Here is a 12,448-nt window from a genome sequence, read left to right as displayed (position 1 = left end):
CATCCTGTATGCCTCAATCTTACAACTGACCCCATAAAAACTATGGGTTCCTTCCACGTACCACCTTTCATTAAAGGTGATGTCCCTATACTTTTGCCTGCTTTAAGGAAGCTCAAAACTTCCAGAACCATCTCTCTATACTCCCTTTCCTCAGCCTCAGTCAAATGGAGGCGCTCTATTTCAAAGGCTTCCTCTACCTGAGTCCTGACTTTTCTTGCATTCTTCTTCTAACAAATCCTAACATGCATTATAAAGTCCCCGAGCGGCTGTAACACTTTTCTTTGATTTGGAAGGCCTGCACTCCTTGCAATATCTTGCATAGGCCTCAATCATAGTTCTCATAGGGTTTTCTGTCTCAAAACAATCATCATTTGCCAAAGCTTTGTTGCCAAGGACAGAAGGGGAGGGGGATAACAATGTGCCAGGAAATTTCTATACCTTAACCTCTGGATTTACCACAGCCTTTAAAGAACATTTCCCCACTCACTTTAAAACAAGAGACAGCAAAACATAGTAAGAAAGGAAATTACACTGATTCCAGTTACATTCAGAACTTGGCTACATGTGCTCTTGGGAACCTGAGTGTGTGCATTTGCCACCCTTATGTCCCATGAAGCACACCTTCTTGAGAGGAGGGGATCCACTGCTAGAGACAAAACAAACGCTTTGCCCTGGAATGTGCTCAAATGGTACATATATTCAACCCAAGAAATGCAGGTCCAAAACAAAACACAGCAAAGCCTGATTTTACTGAGAGAGAGCAAGAAAGCACCACAAACTTACTTGGGTGCGTGACAGCATTTATCATCCTAACTCCTTCATAACTTTAAAGTTAAGAAATCAAAGGACCTTATTACTATAAGAGGTGAAAAGCAAATGAGATTACCTATCCTGTCCAGAGCTTGGAAAAGTTACTTTTTTAAACTACAACTCCCATCATCTCCAGCCAGCATGGCCACTGGAGTGGGCTGATGGGAGTTGTAGTCCAAAAAAGTAACTTTTCCAAGCTCTGCCTGTGCCTGGAATGGGCAGTTGTATACAGCCGAAGCTATGTGGAAGAGCGCTGATCCGAAACCAGGAAGAAATCTCTTGGTCTCAAGGTTTTACACCGAGACTCAGAGTCTCCTCGGCTCTGTCCCTGCAGCCTTTCATTCCTCTATCTCTCTTTAAGCCTTGGTTTTAAAATACTTTTTTCCTTTCTCCCTCTCCTGCCAAGGAGGGCACGAAAGTCTGGCAAAAATCTCTTCATAACAACTTAAAAGATTACTAAACGCTACTTAAGGAACAGATTAAGTCCTTCAGATCTTATGGAAAACAGACTTCCGGGAAGGGTGGACTTCCGGGAAGGGTGACTTCGCCTGTGCCTGCTTTTGAGATGAGCTCTCGTCTCAGAAGAAGCTTTTTCAGTTTTAAAATCAGTCAGAACGTTCTTTTTGACTGGTAAAGATTTTCTCCCGGGCAGGGAGAAACGTAGAGATTAACCACAAAAGCCTATGTTAGTTGGGAGGACTGGATTTCATTAATTTATGAGAGAAGGTTCAGCCAGCAATGCCGGATGGATTTTCAAACAAGCTCTAACTGATTAAGCGACACGTTTATCTTTTCTTCAAAGAAAAACGGATTCTAACAGGCAAGCACTCTTCTTTCTATTTTTTTCATCTGGTTTAAATTGTTGCAGCAAATAGAGATTTGTCAATGAATCAGCTATAAAGAATTTCTGGGTGAGTTATAACTCTTCTCTTTCATTCACGAAATTAAGGAGGAAAGAAATTGAAAAAGCTTATCTTTGTTTTGATTGCAAAAAGCTGACCTGGAATTGTGAATTTTAAAGATACAAACGGATGAGGGATTTCTATTCCGAGGAGATAAATAAATAAATTTGATTTATGAACTTTGGAGTATTATATGTCTGGGACTATTTTTTTTTTGGTCTATTTCATTTTGACGAATCTGCTTGTTCACGATGCCACTAACTGTTCTGAAGCTGTGAACTAAATTTGTTTTGCATTCCTGAACATATAAGAGATAAGGCAGGCTGTGTTGTCTACACTGTGATGTCATCAGGCCTGAAATATTAACCCAATTGTTGCTGAAATAAGAAGTGGTTTTTCTTTTTTCTTCGTGGTTTTAAGAATGGCAATCAAGAAAGTGGCTGAGAATCTGGAAGTAATTATGTTTCAGAAAATAATGGATGAGATTGAGATAACGAAACAAACCCTGAGACAGGGTAGAATGGAGATGAAAATTGAATTTGGCAAAATGAACCAGGAGCTTAAAGAAATAGGGGATCTTGTGAGAGAGGAGATTGATGAGATCAGAGATGAGAAAAGAAAAATTAAGTCCTCTGGTTAACCTTGCAAGTGTTAGAGCCACGCCGGAGAGCTGGGGAAGTGCGCACCAGGCCGTTTTGGCCTGCCCTAGGGCCGGGCAGACGGAGGGCTAACACTATGTGAGTATTAATTGAGGATTCCCATAAAGACTCAGACGAACCAACGCTCATCCGGACGCAGATTTCCTCCTCTCCTGTTAGAAGCATTGCCAGTGTATGTGGAGAGGGAGGTGTGGATGACGGCCTGCTGAAAAGCTCAGGGGATCCTGGGGAATGTGGAAACTCCCAATTGACTCTGAGTGTTGAACACAAGATGAGTTAGATTTTTCTTGAGGAAACAGGTAAAAAACCCAGAAACTGAGAGCAGGCATCACGAAGGAAAAAGCATTGTAAAACCCTGGGTACATGGGATAAAGTGTTGATGTGTGAGCGTTGTTGCGTGAACAGCATACGTTACGTTGGAGTTAAGTTGAGCAAGAAGCTTCACAGAGGCAGTAGATCAGGTTAAGAGTCTTTATTAGACATTATGGCTTAAAGCTTAAAGGTAGATTACATGTAGAGTTCCCCCCCCTTCAAGGAGAAGCTCCCAGTTCAGAGACAAGACACAGAAGAAGGAAGAACTAACAGCAGGCTGTTACAGCTTTCCCAGCTGTTATCTCCCATTACCATGGAGTATTATATGTCTGGGACTATTTTTTTTTGGTCTATTTCATTTTGACGAATCTGCTTGTTCACGACGCCACTAACTGTTCTGAAGCTGTGAACTAAATTTGTTTTGCATTCCTGAACATATAAGAGATAAGGCAGGCTGTGTTGTCTACACTGTGATGTCATCAGGCCTGAAATATTAACCCAATTGTTGCTGAAATAAGAAGTGGTTTTTCTTTTTTCTTCGTGGTTTTAAGAATGGCAATCAAGAAAGTGGCTGAGAATCTGGAAGTAATTATGTTTCAGAAAATAATGGATGAGATTGAGATAATGAAACAAACCCTGAGACAGGGTAGAAAGGAGATGAAAATTGAATTTGGCAAAATGACGCAGGAGCTTAAAGAAATAGGGGATCTTGTGAGATAGAAGATTGATGAGATCAGAGATGAGAAAAGTAAAATTAAAGGGAAGATACAAGCCCTGGAGATTGGAACAAATGTGGAATTGGAAAAAGATCTGGAGTTTATGGATATTAGAAACAAAGTTTACTGTTTGGAATTCAACGTTGTCTCTGAAGAAATTAATGAAGATATTAAAGATAAAGTTATCAATGTCTTGGATAATTTTCTGGACTGGAATGATGTGATGGAGCTTGACATAGAAAAAATCTATGGAATTAACTACAGATATGTGACAATGGAAAAACTCTCAAGAGATGACCCAGTACATCTTGTAAAAAAGAAGAACAGAGATATGACTTTACAACAACATTTCAGCAACATATTCAGAATTGATGGCAAGGAAATATTTGTGATAAAGGAAATTCCCATCAGACTCTTATTATATGACTATGGCTACGACAGCAAGATTATTATGGGATACTGATAATGGAAGAATGGACATTGAAATTACTGGACCTAACAGGACTATTGAAGATGGAAGATGGAATTAATATTGATAATGGAAGAATGGCTATTGAAACTATTGGACTTAACAGATTTGATGAGATGGATTAATCGATATGTTTATTTGGACTATGGCTATGACAACAAGATTATTATGGGATACTGATAATGGAAGAATGGCTACTGAAATTACTGGACTTAACAGGATTATTGAAGATGGAAGATGGAATTAATATTGATAATGGAAGATTGGCTATTGAAATTATTGGACCTAATAGATTTGAATGAGATGGATTAATCGACATGCTTATTTGGAGAAGAATTGATAGATATATTTCTCAAAGAATTGAAGCCTCTCTTTGACTTTTTGTGGAAAGAATAAAGTAATGTTTATGAGATTTGATGATTAATTAAGATAACTACTGGAGGAAAGTGATTTTGTAATGTAATTTAGGAGATAGGATTGTTATGTATTGTAGACCTATAGCTGATCTGCGACAAATCGGAAGTCAATATTTTATTTTATTGTTTAATCATTTTTGTTTTGTTTTGTTTTCTTGTCTTTGAATGTTTTTTGATTTTGTTTTGTTTGTTTTATGAAAATATGAATAAAAATTATTGTAAAAAAAAAAAGAATGTCAATTGACACAGGAACATAAGAACATAAGAAGAGCCTGCTGGATCAGGCCAGTGGCCCATCTAGTCCAGCATCCTGTTCTCACAGTGGCCAACCAGGTGCCTGGGGGAAGCCCGCAAGCAGGACCCGAGCGCAAGAACACTCTCCCCTCCTGAGGCTTCCGGCAACTGGTTTTCAGAAGCATGCTGCCTCTGACTAGGGTGGCAGAGCACAGCCATCATGGCTAGTAGCCGCTGATAGCCCTGTCCTTCATGAATTTGTCTAATCTTCTTTTAAAGCCGTCCAAGCTGATGGCCATTACTGCATCTCGTGGGAGCAAATTCCATAGTTTAACTATGCGCTGAGTAAAGAAGTACTTCCTTTTGTCTGTCCTGAATCTTCCAACATTCAGCTTCTTCGAATGTCCACGAGTTCTAGTATTATGAGAGAGGGAGAAGAACTTTTCTCTATCCACTTTCTCAATGCCATGCATAATTTTATACACTTCTATCATGTCTCCTCTGACCCGCCTTTTCTCTAAACTAAAAAGCCCCAAATGCTGCAACCTTTCCTCGTAAGGGAGTCGCTCCATCCCCTTGATCATTCTGGTTGCCCTTTTCTGAACCTTTTCCAACTCTATAATTTCCTTTTTGAGATGAGGCGACCAGAACTGTACACAGTATTCCAAATGCGGCCGCACCATAGATTTATACAATGGCATTATGATATCGGCTGTTTTATTTTCAATACCTTTCCTAATTATCGCTAGCATGGAATTTGCCTTTTTCACAGCTGCCGCACACTGGGTCGACATTTTCATCGTGCTGTCCACTACAACCCCGAGGTCTCTCTCCTGGTCGGTCCCCGCCAGTTCAGACCCCATGAGCGTATATGTGAAATTCAGATGTTTTGCTCCAATATGCATAATTTTACACTTGTTTATATTGAATTGCATTTGACATTTTTCTGCCCATTCACTCAGTTTGGAGAGGTCTTTTTGGAGCTCTTCGCAATCCCTTTTTGTTTTAACAACCCTGAACAATTTAGTGTCATCAGCAAACTTGGCCACTTCACTGCTCACTCCTAATTCTAGGTCATTAATGAACAAGTTGAAAAGTACAGGTCCCAATACCGATCCTTGAGGGACTCCACTTTCTACAGCCCTCCATTGGGAGAACTGTCCGTTTATTCCTACTCTCTGCTTTCTGCTTCTTAACCAATTTCTTATCCACAAGAGGACCTCTCCTCTTATTCCATGACTGCTAAGCTTCCTCAGAAGCCTTTGGTGAGGTACCTTGTCAAACGCTTTTTGAAAGTCTAAGTACACTATGTCCACTGGATCACCTCTATCTATATGCTTGTTGACACTCTCAAAGAATTCTAATAGGTTACTGAGACAGGACTTTCCCTTGCAAAAGCCATGCTGGCTCTGCTTCAGCAAGGCTTGTTCTTCGATGTGCTTAGTTAATCTAGCTTTAATAATACTTTCTACCACTTTTCCAGGGACAGAAGTTAAGCTAACTGGCCTGTAATTTCCAGGATCCCCTCTGGATCCCTTTTTGAAGATTGGCGTTACATTTGCCACTTGCCAGTCCTCAGGCACGGAGGAGGACCCAAGGGACAAGTTACATATTTTAGTTAGCAGATCAGCAATTTCACCTTTGAGTTCTTTGAGAACTCTCGGGTGGATGCCATCCGGGCCCGGTGATTTGTCAGTTTTTATATTGTCCATTAAGCCTAGAACTACCTCTCTCGTTACCACTATTTGTCTCAGTTCCTCAGAATCCCTTCCTGCAAATGTTAGTTCAGGTTCAGGGATCTGCCCTATATCTTCCACTGTGAAGACAGATGCAAAGAATTCATTTAGCTTCTCTGCAATCTCCTTATCGTTCTTTAGTACACCTTTGACTCCCTTATCATCCAAGGGTCCAGTTGTCTCCCTAGATGGTCTCCTGCTTTGAATGTATTTATAGAACTTTTTGTTGTTGGTTTTTATGTTCTTAGCAATGTGCTCCTCAAATTCTTTTTAGCATCCCTTATTGTCTTCTTGCATTTCTTTTGCCAGAGTTTGTGTTCTTTTTTATTTTCTTCATTTGGACAAGACTTCCATTTTTTGAAGGAAGACTTTTTGCCTCTAAGAGCTTCCTTGACTTTGCTCGTTAACCATGCTGGCATCTTCTTGGCCCTGGCGGTACCTTTTCTGATCTGCGGTATGCACTCCAGTTGAGCTTCTAATATAGTGTTTTTAAACAACTGCCAAGCATTTTCGAGTGATGTGACCCTCTGGACTTTGTTTTTCAGCTTTCTTTTTACCAATCCCCTCATTTTTGTGAAGTTTCCTCTTTTGAAGTCAAATGTGACCGTGTTGGATTTTCTTGGCAATTGGCCAGTTACATGTATGTTTAATTTAATAGCACTGTGGTCACTGCTCCCAATCGGTTCAATCGGAAGGAAGAGTTAGCAGGAGATCAAAGGATAGGTGCAACCTAGGAACCAGGAGGTCTGCTTTCTCTCTACCCTTTTTAAAGCCATGCAGAGCCAACCCACCAGTTTTGAGTTGAACCACATATTTCCAACAGTACCTACAAGTCATCCCATAATGTATAATTGGGCTTGAAATTGCCTCTTGGAGCAAACTTACACATTACAACATTCAAGGACAGCCACTTAACATGGGTCCAAGTGAATATTTAAATGAACCAGGCATCGGTCAATAGCATTATCTCCTTATGGCATGGTTGCAAACATGAGCTCAGGGAAGTTGTCGACAAATAACAACTCTGCCTAATTAGGTACTTATCAAAGTGTAATTCAAAGGATAGGCTGCTCTTTCATTTCAATCATCACGTTGCAGGGAACATCAGCTTTACATTTCCCAAGAGAGTAAATTTCCAGCATTTGCCTAGGGCACAGCTAGATGTTTTGTTTGTCAAATTAATCTTCTAATGATGACATTCATAATTGCTTCATGATAAAACAGAAGAAAACTGTCACACGCTATGTATTCATTAGTAAAAACTGCAGGCCTGTAGCCAGGATATTTGCTTGCTGGGGCAAAATATTAATGGAGAGTAACAATGAAAGGGAAAGTTAAAAGACAAAAACAAATTGCAGGTGGTCAATTAATAGTAAAGCACCTTCTGCCAGCCAAGTGCCCTCCATATGTTTTGGACCACAAATCCCATCAGTCCCAGCCAGCATATATTTGTGTCGCTCCCCCCTTCAAGCCACTGTAAATTGTGAGGGATATCTACCACCATAGTCTTTGGTAATATTCCATGGCAACAACTGACACCTGAATAGGGTGGGGGAGAAATTTGACTTAGCTTACATTTAAAGCCAAATCTGTCAAATTCACACTTTCTGAAACAGGATGAGAACACTGCTATCCTTTAAAATTCACACTTATCAGATCAAATCAAATTTTATTACAGTCAACAGATCATTAAATCATCAAAAAAGATATTATTACAACCTCATTTTAAAAAATATAAATAGAATATATATAAATAAGTGAAATAATACTTTAAAAAATTACAAAGGACCAAATAACACACAGTTGGTTTGGAGGCTATGAAACAATTATTAATGGTCTTATAGCAATGATCTAATCTGAATGTTGCAATGTAGTTCTCCAACCAGTGTTTGCAAAAATGCATAAGCTAGGGGAAAGTGTGCATAAAAATAAATATATAAGCGAAAATAACAAACATGCATATATTATATTAGGAGAAATTGCTTGGAAAAATGTGTACATTTAGTCAAAGCTGCACACAAAAATGTGTTTATTAGAAGAAATTCACACTAAAATGGTAAATAATTTTCATGAGGGTTTTTTTTAAAAAAAAAAATCACCAACTGCTGCAGAAATGTGGAGAACTGAATTTCAGATTGGGAAACTGAGAAACTGAGAGAAGTGACAGATCTTTCCATCCCTACACATGAACAGTGTGTATTATTCAGGAGCAGTAAGAACATAAGAAGAACCCTGCTGGATAAGAGCAAAGGCACATCTAGTCCGACATTCTACAGTAGCCCACCAGATGCCTCCTGAGAAACCCACAAGTAGCCTCTCCAGCTCGTGTCCCCCAGTTAAGTTATTATCCCACTTGTGTAATGTTTAGAAATGCAGTACAGATTTCCTATTAGTGTCATCATACAAAAAGCTGGCATAGTTCCCACCCAGGTTTTACTTTTCACTTGTTTGTCTCTACAAAGGCTAGATGTGCAGGCTTGGAAGGTCTCACTCAGCTCTGGACTAACCATTAAGCAAAATAAGCACGTGCTTAGGGCACCAAGGGAAGGGGGGCACCACAGAGTTTTTCCCCCTAGCTGTCATGCTCTTAACTCTCAACTCTTTCACTGCCACACTGAACTTTAGTCGAACTTTTTGTAATTCTCCTTATCTGCCGTGTTCCCTTTAATCTGAATTGTTAAAAAAAGTTTTCTTTGGTATGTTTGACTAAAGTTTAAAAGTCTGAAGGTGTCAGACATAGACCTAGAGTTCAGTATGTTTGACTGTCTTACCAACGTTTTTCTGCATGAATTTCAGTGTTTTTCTAATCATTATAAATATATATATATATATATTGCCTTGCGTATATTTTTAACATTAATGGTCACAAATTGCACAGCTGAGCATTCATTTTCTCAACTCAAGCATGTTAAAAACCCCAACAGAACAACTATGCAACAAGACAGGCTGGATGCCTTGTCTCTGCTAACTATAGAAGCAGATTTGTTATGCCAGATTAGTTTTGAGACTTGATCAAAGACTGTGCAATTAAAAAATCTAGGAGAAAACTTTTTAAAGTATAAATAAAGTTATAAGTAGGCAACAATGTCAATAAGCATTATTTTGCATCTTTTGATCCATGTATGCTGAAATACTATGTATCTTCAAGGTTAGAAAGCAATGAAATAAAAGATGTTTTGTTTCGTACAAATAATGATATTTCTCCATTAGAATATATTTTTAAAAAATTGTCCACCAACATCGATTTCTGTATAAAGAGGATTTTCAAAATTGAAAAGTATGCTCTTGAGATCACGTTATTTCAGTAGAGATAATATCAGATCTTATTTTGCCTTGTAATCTTTGGGAGGGTGATTAAAAATAATTTTCAATAAATTTTTGTATTTGCATTTTCCCCCTTATAACAATTTTATTAAGAAGTGCATAAAACAGTGTTGAAAATTTGCATTTTTTCTGTTGTCCTAGTTATAAGTAAATAATTTGCTTATATTGCTTACTTCTATTTAGTGTTAAGTAATTTTTTTTAAAAAAAACAGTTTTTATTTAATATAGTTGTGGGGTCTGGCCTGGAAGAAAACTGAATTTTCAATCTCTTATTTCATCTTCACTTATTGAGTCTTAATGTCTTGTCAGGTAAGCAATGGAAGGGCTGAGGGGGGCACCATTGTTGGGCTGTGCTTAGGGCATCAGTTGGCCTTAATCCGGCCCTGGTCTCACTCGAAATACTCATTTGTTGCAAAGTTGCTTTAATAAAACCAGATTTGCCTTGAACAGTTGTCTATGTTTTTGAGGGTTCATGAAGCATCTTACAACCAGTATGGAGCCTAACCCTTGTAGGAAAAGTTCAACCGACAAGGTAAGCAGCAATTGCCAGGCAACAATCGTAATAGGGAGGGAGGTGTATACAATATCCTCACACACCAAACTAGGCAGGAAAACAAAAATAAGACCAACCCAGCCTCACACTGGTGTGAGGAGGCAAGGTTGAGACATGCCTGTTGCCCCATTTGCATACATTTTACCAGAAATGAAATATATTCCACCATTGTCAACAGATCCATACATGGTATGCTATTTTGTTATCAGAGGTACTACAGTAAAGTTGACAAAGGTAAAGTAGGTTGTCACCAGTTACAAAGTCAAAAAGTCAAAATTTGAACTCTTGAGGCACACAACTCATGTCAAATCACATTTAGAAAAGCCAGCTAGGTAAAAGTTGCTAGGGAGGGATGAACTGAAATCTTCTGGTTGACAGTAGTTGTTTTTTTGAAACCAGCATAATTTCCCCTGTGTCTCATGAGGTTTTAAAGTGTGTAGGGAAGGGGGTATACCCACAAACCCCACCACCAATGTTTTCCAGCATGTCCCCTCCCCCAGCCCCACCACCCTGATTCCAACCCCCCTCCCAGCAGTTTTTAAAGAACAACAAAAATGTCAGGAGATTTAATTGCAGCTCTCTGTGTCTCCTCTAGTTTGGCCCTAAGATAAACCTAACCACTATCTGGGTGGCAAATTATCAGCCAACATTCTCCTTTCTTTTTTAATCATCTCTTAGACAGCAAGTCCTTTTTTTTGTTTATCTCCTGAAGAGTGAAACTAACAGTTTAGGACTGGATGTCAATTCTCATTTGGTTAGTAAGCACTGAATCAGTAATTCCAGTGCTTTGGTTTTAAAATGACAGTTACGTTCTACAAAATGCTTCAGCTTTGACTATTTTGGGGTTATAATTATTCTCTCCAGCAACCGTGGCCAATTGCATATGAAGTACCATGAAATCAGAGAAACCTTAAGGTGCATACTTAAAGCAACTCATGCTGCCTGCTAATGTGTGATATTTTTGGTCCAGTACTTTGGATTTAATGTGTTATGAGAAAACTAACCCTGAAGCAGGTGGAAGTTTTACCTAAGTGAGAAACACCACATGCCACAGTCTATACAGAAAGTGACATCTCTGAGGGAGTTATGTGTTGTTAGTCTATATGAACCATTGCAATGTAAGCACAGTAAGCGGGTGTGGAGGACCGTAGGAGAATTTGTCTTATTATTCTTTTTCTCTCAGTCCCCTCCCCACCACACACATTCTGTAGGATGTGTGATCTAAGGTCTTCCCCCAAGGGGGAATAGCTAGAGAGCCAAAGGTTCCTCACCCTGTTGTAGAACAGCCTTTGTCCCCAGATGTTGTTGGTCTACTACTCCCATCTTCCTTGACCTTTGCTCATGATTGCTCTGGATAATGGGGGTTATAATCCAACAACATCTGAGGAAGGCTGTTCTAGACAAAGCCACCCTCTCATTGAAATGAATACAGAAGCCCCCTTGCACAAGAGTCCCATGTATTCATTGAGGGATTTGTCTGCGACTCTATGTCTTGTCACTGGAGAAACTAGATATAAATTAGTTCATCCACCTCTGCCTCCTTAATCAAAAGGATGTTGACGTAACTTTTAGTAAGGCATATGTAACTAAATGTTCATTGTTGTGTTGTCCCTTTCATTCATTAATTCATTTGCAAGTAGGTACTTCCAAATTCAAGGCAAGTTACATACATTTAAGTATCAGTGAAGGGAAACCAGGCAATGTCATTATTACTGCAAGTGTAATGGAAAAAGTTGCCTTCTGAGCATATTTTTGCTTTTATCTTTAATACACAGGTTGGCTATCATTTCCTATTTACTGTTTCATTTTAATTACCTCAGTTGCTGGGAATTGGTCCTTAATTAAACTAGCTGAGGCTTTGGGATTTGTACAGTTCAGAATAATTTAGCTGCCCCACTCTGGAGTGTAATTTTTAAAAAATTGAAAATGGAGATTTAGAAAGAAAGATTTTATACGTTCTCAAATTATGTTACGCCAAAGATGGTAGAATGAAGTATACACATGACATTGCAAGGAGAGAGCATAGAATAAAGTGTGTATTTAAACATCAGATGGCAAGGTTGATCCCCTGGTCCACCCTAGATGGCCATCACTAGACCAGGATTTATGCTGCCGTAATATTGTTTGGGTCCTATGCTTGCCAAGCAGCAAAGCCAAACCCACAATAATACCATTACAAAGAAGAGCTAACATAATGACAGCAATTCCCACTGAGTGTCGAGTAACTACAGCACCCCACAATCAGAGTGTTGCTCACTGGCAATGCCCCTACATTAGCCAGGAACAGGAGTCACCAGTCAATGTGTAGCAACGGCAG

The sequence above is a fragment of the Rhineura floridana genome, chromosome 4 (assembly GCF_030035675.1).
Source record: "Rhineura floridana isolate rRhiFlo1 chromosome 4, rRhiFlo1.hap2, whole genome shotgun sequence".
NCBI classification, from domain to species: Eukaryota; Metazoa; Chordata; class Lepidosauria; order Squamata; family Rhineuridae; genus Rhineura; species Rhineura floridana.
This window is presented reverse-complemented; position numbering follows the sequence as displayed.